An 8,740-nucleotide genomic window follows, 5' to 3' on the forward strand; every position below is an offset into this window, starting at 1 on the left:
AGTATATTACATTTCATGGTGTAGCATACACCAGCTGCTTCTCAGCCCCCAGTTACTCCCACCACAGTATTCCTCCTCACTTTGTAATGATCAGAGCATAGTTCCTGATATTCAATGTGGACGTGTACGTTACCTTCAGGGTTGTTACCACTTCTTTACCGTCTTTTTCGGCTCTTCAGCTCCTTTCCCCTGTTCCCTGAGGTTCATTGCTGCCTGCTTGCTTGTCAGCATGACATGACCCTGCCTGTCTGTCCTCCTGTTTACCAGTAAGCCTTGGTTTTCACCTCAGCTCTAATAAATTCACGTCACTGCCTTGTGAGTCTGCATGTGAATCCTCCGGTGATTCATGATGTTGAGATTAATTGTAAAAACCTTTTTTCTTTTGTTTTAGTAACAACGGCTTTAAATGAGCATCATTAAAAGTGTCCAGACTTTTAAGCTCCTCTAGTTCACTCATTCTTTCTTGTCACCTTAGGTTACTGAGCGTATGCTGGAAGCCACAGGGAGTTATCTGGACTTACCTGAACGACTTTGATATACAGTGGATCTTCAAATGTTTTTAAAAGTACAAAGCTTTGAAACATGGCAGAGACAGCAGCGGAGGAACGCGGTGAATTACCTGATAAGTCTGTTACTCATCCACCACGCGGTATTTCAGGGAATCAAGCTCAGGGTGTTGCTGCTTATTTAGCCTGAGAGCTGCTGGGAGTTTGCAGGAGTTCTGCATTTCCCTCCAGAAGGAAGTAATGAGAATTACAGAGACAGATGGTGTGTACGCGATATCTGATGTTTCACCAACGTATTCTACCACCTGGGAGCCAGAAAAAGCCAGAGTGCCACAAACTTTGGATCCCTGGGTAACTATCTTTCTGAACATCACATTATTGCGCTGTGCCAAGGCGCAAAACTGGGCTCCTCAGGCAGCAGAAATGAGAGACGATTCATCTCCTTGGTGTACACCACAAGCCTAATGTATGCAGAGCCTTTAATGAGAATCAGCTGTCCAGAGTCTTTAATAATTTCTTATCCTTCTGATTTGGACACAATACTTATGAAGTTTCATGTATTTAATGGTGTTAACATTTAAGGATAAGGGACTATTGGAAATTACTGAGATAGAGAAAGGAACATATTAACATGTGATCCTGACTCAATTCTGCATTAAAGGGGCCAAACTGTACAGAAACCATTAGCAACTAATTCTCAAATTTGAAACTGAATTAGAAATTTCCAAATTTATGCCAAACATAAAATATTGTTAATATAAAAAACGTGTTTATCATAAAGAAATACAGGGTGAGTAGCGGTCTCTCCAAAAACACAAGGCACCCTTGAAGAGGTTTTTATTCTTGTTACTGATTTGGTGAGTTTGTTGTGTTTTTTTTTTTTTTTTTATCCTCCTCTCTCAGAACCACCTCCAGGCCTTTTATCTTCTTGATTAGACAGAGGAGTAATGAGCAAACAGGAGTACAAGCCATTTGTTCCATTACTTATGAACCTGAATGTGAGTCAGTGGAGTAGAGTACAACAGTGGCTCCTAACCTTTATTTCCTTGTCCCCCTGTCATTACAGGTTATGGTCTACATATCAAATATTTACATTTTATATAATATTATATATGTAAATTCATACTAATGGTCCCACTCTCCCTCCAAACACTGTACTGCAGTAAAGTACAGTTCAGGAAAGCAGAAGTGAAATGATCAGCTCTGTGTCACCTGGTCATTGTGTCGCCTGAGGGTGAACTCCTAATCTTAGCTGCACGTCGAGCTTCAGAATAATAATGGAGCCCACGTGCGGCCTTTGTTCTTGTCCTTTGTCTGCATCCACAGCCGCAGGAGCAAGTAGGAAAGGCGTTAAGGAGTAATGGAGCTGTGGACCGGTGCAACTTCAGTCAGAGCATGAGTACAGCACGCTGAATGATGCTTCATTACAGCGAGTCCGTAATGGCGTTATAATTGGGCCCAGGGGCCACGGCAGCAGCATTTCATGTCAGTCATGTCTTTCTCTTTGGCTGTCCTTCCTGCCCTCCCTCCCCTGGTTTTCCTATTGGTCTTTCAGCATCTGTTTATCTCCCTGTGCGTTTTAATTTGTTCAGATCTCTGTTTGTCTTCATCTCAGTTTCTGTTCCTCTGTTTCTCTCTTTGTCTTTTTCTCTCTTCTCGGCCTGCTCCACTTTTTCTGCTTCCCTGAAAGAGGAAGAGATAGATGAAGAACAATGAACAGTGTTCCCGAGAAGGCTCAGATGAACCGTTTTGTTTATAATGAATCTGCACTGCTAGTCCTCCTGGCAATGAACAGGAGGCCGGGAACGACAATTACGAATCTTAATTCATGGTGGCCACCTACACAGTGTGATGCATTCACACTTAAAGGTGGATTAAAGGACAAAAAGCCTCAAGCTTTTTTCTCTGCGTGTCAGCGAAGAGGAGATATTTAAATTACATTATTAAATATTTAAATGACTTGATTATCATTTGCGTTGGCTATAGGAGAACTGAGAATGCTGTAGGTGGGAAAGGGGGAATTGATAAGTGATGATGAGGAACTTAAACTAGTGGAAAATAGAAGAGTAAAAAAAAAAGATAAATTATAATTTTTTGACTGGCTTTTATTAAAAGATTGAAAAAGAAAAAACATCTGAAGCTTTTTGATGTTTTTAACTGATCTGAGTTTAAAGAAAAATGCTTAAAAGCAATTTGTTCAAATGCTTGATTTAATTATGCAACTAACAATAGAATTTATTGATGTATTCAGTTATATTTTACTAATCTCATTATCTTTTTTCTATATTTTCAGTTATGGGGTTTTTATACTTGATCATAGTTCATGGTGCAAACATAGACAACTCTTCATGCAACAGTTTCAGTAAAGTACTCCTATAAAACTCAACAACAGATACAAAGAGATCATAACAGATAATAAAACTCCAGACCTTCTGTTCTGGAGATACTCAAATAAATTAAACTAGAACGTAAACAAGTCAGTTTACCGTCTCACGGCAACAATAAATGAAACTTTAACACTAAAGGAAGAAAAATATCTTGAACAGACAGAAACTCATCTGCATCCGAGAGAGCGTCCTGAAAACAGATGTTCACTGTGATTTCAGCAGACGCTGTGTCTCTCTTCCTAAACGTGCCGGCCTCCCTCAAAGCTCAGAGCAATTAAACAGGATTTTCTGTTGGTGCAGTTCAGTTTGAGTGTGAAGATGCTTTGTTGTGTTGGTTATCACTGTCCGACCTAATTACCTGGGTCTTCTACTGTAAAGTTTTAATGACGCGATACAGTTTCTGAGCAGACATTTGTGAGGATTATGTGAAAACGTCACGGACAACGACTTTAAAAAAGGATTTACGCGTCTCTATAATACTGCATTTGATCGGTTTTATTAAAACATGAGGAAAAGCAAGAGGAAAGAAATTAACTGCATGAGTGACATCTTCGATTCAGCCTTTTGACATCAGTGACTTGATTTCAGACATGCTGTGATGATCCTCTACATGCTGCCAACACGGATGCTGTGTAAATTTGTGCAGCTCAGGTTGACTGAGACTCCCTGGTACATACAGGAACAATCACGGCTACAAGTAGCAGCAACTAGCAGTTTAGTCATGAACATAGCAAGTGCCACCGCTAGAAGAATGTGTTCATTTTAACATGTCTTCTGGGACTGAAAGAGACTGTTGTAACACAGCGAAAGACACCAGTGTTTAGTTTCTGCAGGTTAAACATCAGAGAAGTATTTTATCCCTCTACTGCAACGTGTTCACAATAATAAAAGACATCCGTGTATTACATTTGTTTGCATGTCGCACTTTCAGAAAATATCACCATCTTGGTTTTCAAAGCTACAATTCTCTCCTCCAAACTGGAGATACAACAGGTCTGCCGTGCTGGGAACTTCTCGGCACTAAACTTGTATCTTTACTTGTTTCCCATAAAAAAACAAAACAAACCTCATGATCCCTGCTCCACGGGAGCAACTGAAAACATTTCATTCACTGATTCAGTGGCTCTCGGCTCGGCAGTACGGTGCGGGGAGGCTGCTATGGGTATAATTACAGAGATAGATGAATATAGGGGTGTAATTACCTCTAAAGAAGGTTCACTGCAACTGAGCCCCACGAAAGTGTGTCTATATGTGGCTGAATTAAAGGGTTGTGACAGGGAGGCTGCAACCTGTACGCACCCGTGTGGATGCAGAGCTGGGGGTCCTATTTACATATTGTGCACTAATGAATGTTTGATTAGACGAGGTGGATGAGCCTGACCTTTCCTTTTTGTATGAGAGATGTGATGAAGCCGCTGTCGTAATGTGGAGAAGCTGTGAGACGTGAATACGCTCAGACAGAAGCACGTATCAAAAAGAAACACAGACACATATTAGCACAAAATGGTTTCACTTAAGAGTATCGCCATGTCTGAACCTAGTATTGAACCTGCAGTCGCAACACTATGAGCTTAGTAAGGCGTAAACACTGGAGGTAGACGAAAACAGATTCTGCTCAGAGTCAAAAATACAAACACAAAAATGCAAAACTTATGCCTCAGGTTTTTCAGGAGCATGATGGGTCGTGGGAGGGCAGAGCTGAATTGTCAGCGACAAGTGGACAAGACACTGATTCAATTTTAATGAAGAACCAAAGTGTAAGAAACAAAATCAAATCTAATTTAAAAAAATCTGTCCAATCGTTTCTCTGTGGGTGAAATATTTACTATTTAATCCTGCATCCTGCCTTTTCTTGGCGCATCAAGTGCAGAGTTAATGTGGTCATGAAGCTGCGGTCGTTATAAACTGAACTAACTAGTGCTTGCCAAGCTAATTTGTTTGTCGTTGTTGAGCTTAATTTTATTATGAAAATCCTGTCAGCAGCAGCCTGACCAACACAGAGATGAGCTGCAGGCTCTCGAAGAAATACATAAAATAGAAATAGAAATAAAACTTTAATTAAATGAATAAATATGTGTTTGGGCACTCTGCAGGTCGTGGTCCATGTGTTTGATTTATTTTGGTTCTCCTTGTCAGGCCATGTCAGGCATCTGTTGTCAGATTCAGCTGTACTGACATGACAGCAGTTCCCAAAACGTCCGACTATTCCTTTAAGACGAATAACTCAGTTAAAGCCCGACTGGAGGACGAAACAGCAGCACTGGGCGCTTTGCTACTTGATGGACATGCTAATTTCCCAGCCAGAGAGAAGCATTAAGAGACACGCTGATAAAGACAGACAGATGGAAAAAGAGCGAGTGATGCAGGGAGTAACACTGTGAGATGTCAGATGTGTGCGGAGTACAGGGGGTTGGCAGGGGGGCATTTAAATGCACTCTCAACCATTCAAAACAAGACATTATGGAGCACTTACTTGAGCCAAACAACACTGTAATAACATTTTCTAGGCAGCTCTGTGTGACCCGCAGGGATTAGCCTGTTACCACTTTGTGTCTTTGTGTTCGTGAACTTGTGATGTAACCAGTGTTCATGTGTTACACAATATGCACTTGCTGTTCATGTTTTATTCTACTTACTATACAACTTTCTGCTTTCTCACCGTCTCATGCATCCTCTGTCAGTTCAAACTAACTACTGCAGGTTTTAATTAAGGACAGACGATAACACGCGTCCTTTGCTGATGAATTATGACAGAGTGGTTCCTCTCTGTTTTACAAATGTTGAATAATGAGTTTCGGGTCATTCAGGTGTTTCCGGCTCCACTAAATATTCAGAGTTGTGGGAGTACAGCTGTCATTTTGCCCGTGGTGCTGAATCCCGCCACAGAAAGGAGAGAAATCTCAGCCCGGAGCCCTGTGCAAATGAACTCAGTCATATGGGCACATGCAAACCAAAAAGGAAGCTCAATGCTCAAGTGCAGGGAGACTTTATGGTGAAGTGTAATCCCTAAAATCCACGAGCGACCACAGAGGTACCACTCTGGCTCACATGGAGCCGATGCAATTCTCTCTCTCACGTTGCCAGAGGCGGAGGACGTACTGAGCTTATAGCAGATAGGCTCCTCTGTTTCCTATTGTGCTCCATATCTGCACTTTAAAAACCTCTACGGGCCAATTAAGGTAGCTATCATGACTGTGATTAGATCATTGAGCTCCGATGTGACAAGAATAACACATGTCAAGAAGCATGGTTGAGTAAAATACATCTTTGAATATGATAGGACGTCTGTGGATGAACATTATATTAGAGCAAGAACCCTTTTAGGTTGAAACTGCTATTTGGATTCTACTCAAATGTTTTGTTTTCAAGTTTCAAAAACAATTAACTCTCTGTCATTAAGGTACTGAGGTTTTTAGAAGCCTCGGTTCATGATTCCAGCACTTTACCATCATTAAACTACTAGTAGTGTTCAGTATGCATACAGATACTATTTAAATGGAGAAATGTAGTATTTAAGCAAAGGAGAGAGTTCTCTGAGGAGATCAGAAACACAATACCTGAGCTTGTTGGAGGTAAAGACTGTAAGACAACCTCCACACAGCTAGATGTCCCTGTGACTACGTGGTGCAGACTTAAGGATAGACTCAAAGACATGCTTACAAAGAGACACAAGCTGAACTACAAGGTCCATCAGAGCCTCCTCTCACCATGGAGGTATTTGTCCAGTCACGTCAGAGCTATGTCCACAGATGAAGACATGAAGGCTATGCCACTGTTATGTAGTGCCCACAGTCAGAGAGCTGTGTCTCCGTCACAGGTCATGGATTTTCCAACAGACTAGTCTAAAGTGGCCTTCTAAGAGCCCTGATCTGAAGGATCTATCGTGCATCTAAGGAACTGAACCAGAGAGTAGGATCAGAGAGCAGAGAGAACGACCTGTGCCGGAGTCCAAATGCCTCTATAGGTTGTACAATAAAACATTAGGATAATCAATCAGTCAAGCACAGTCTAAATGTAATGTCTTATATTTATTTTAAAGGTATCATCACCTGTAATGGTTCAGTTTTTAATGGGTAATGTCTCACTGAAAACTGGCAGGTTCCTGGTCTGAGCCTCAGTCAGCTGCCGCTGCTGCTCCGAACCAGACTGGCATTAGGCTTTTAGACATAACAAGGTTTCGTCTGCTCTCCTTCATCATCAGAGGTGTAATTAGACGGGTAATGGAGAGAGGAGCAGCTTTGGACCCATCCTTCCTAATCAAAAGAGCCATAACAATGCAAATAGCGACCCTTTGTTACCTCACATGCCTAAAAGACAAATATCATTTGAACTTTTAAAGCAGCAGAGAGACACCGGCGCACAGCCGAGCTGCTGGATTCAGATGATGACACACACTTTTTAATTCTCAGGAGAATGAACATTATGACTCGCCCAGATGAATAAAACGGGTAATAAAATTTGCAATGAGGGAGTGATGAAGCTTTGGCCGCCCTCCCCTCCACCTGCTGCCCGCCTCCCATCCACCCACTCCTTCTTTTTCTCTCATGAAATCGTGGCACACGCTGCCTTTTCTTCGCCTCCTCGAGTGTTTTCTGCTGCTCGTCGTCTTCCTCTTTCATTTTCTTTCACCTCACCTCTTTCTACCACCATGCTGCCCCCTCCCCCCGCCTGTCTATGTCAATCTCACTCTTTCTCCCTTTTATCAGACAGCCAGTGAAGCATGGGGAAGCTGTCTGCAGTGAAGACAACAGCAGGGGAGCGCAGGTCCGTGAAATGCAGGGAACTGAAACTTAAGAGACTACAGGGCTGAGGCTGAGTGACTGAATTAAGGGCTTTAGACAGTAATAAAAGAGAATATTTAGACTTAAAGGTCCAAGGATTACAAGCTGAGAGCTGAGCAGAGAGGCAGCAAAGCTCCTCGTTTCCATATTGAGGTTAAAACTCAATTTCAAGAGCCGATGATGAAAAACAAGATATTGTAAAGCCGATGATTAAACAGTCTCATGCTCGGCTGGAAGAAATTCCTGCCATCATACTGGTGATATTGTGCAGAGGCTGGACCTGACATACCCAATAGAGGAGTATGATGAGAAAAAGGTTCAGACTCAAGGCACCGTAATTAAACAATAACGTGTTCGTGTGCAAGAAGACGTTTAAAAGTCGTTAATTAGACCTTTAAAACCGGTGCAAATGAACAATCAACGCAGTTGATGAAGTGTGGCAGTTACAGGATTTCCATTTGGAGGACAGACTACGTACACACAGCCAGGAGACACCACTGCACACTTCATTTTTATATAACATTATGTCACTATTAAAAGCTCAACAATGTGTTTGCAGTGTAGGTGCAGGGAGCCGCACAATGCAGAGACAAACCTTAAAGCGAGAAATGTTTCTGGCTCGTGCACCAGGTGAGCACTTTTCAACCGTTTGACTGGACTCCTTCATTACGCCTGGTGTCCAGTCTACTGTAGCACATTTATGACCATCCCCTGACTCCGTCCCAGCTGCTGTACTGTACCAGCTCTGTTTCAATAGCTCCTTTTTACATTCCCTGATCTCTTTCCCTTGGTCAGACTTTCTAGCTCACCTGCTTCCTTTCTTCTACACAACCTTCGTCTGCTTGTTGTGAGCTCCCTGCTCAGTTTTATTTGGGCTTTACTTTTTGTTTGTTCCTCCAAACGCCTGCCTGCCAGCCAGTTGCTGACCTCCGCCTCCTGACCGTGCCATCTGTTACCACTGGTTTGTTCATTTGGACTTTGAAGAAACCCTGTTTTTGTTTGTGTCAAAGTAACCAGGTCACTGCACGTCTGTCCTCACTGTCCGTCCTGGGGTCACGGTTGTGAC

The sequence above is a fragment of the Anabas testudineus genome, chromosome 4, assembly GCF_900324465.2.
Source record: "Anabas testudineus chromosome 4, fAnaTes1.2, whole genome shotgun sequence".
NCBI lineage: Eukaryota > Metazoa > Chordata > Actinopteri > Anabantiformes > Anabantidae > Anabas > Anabas testudineus.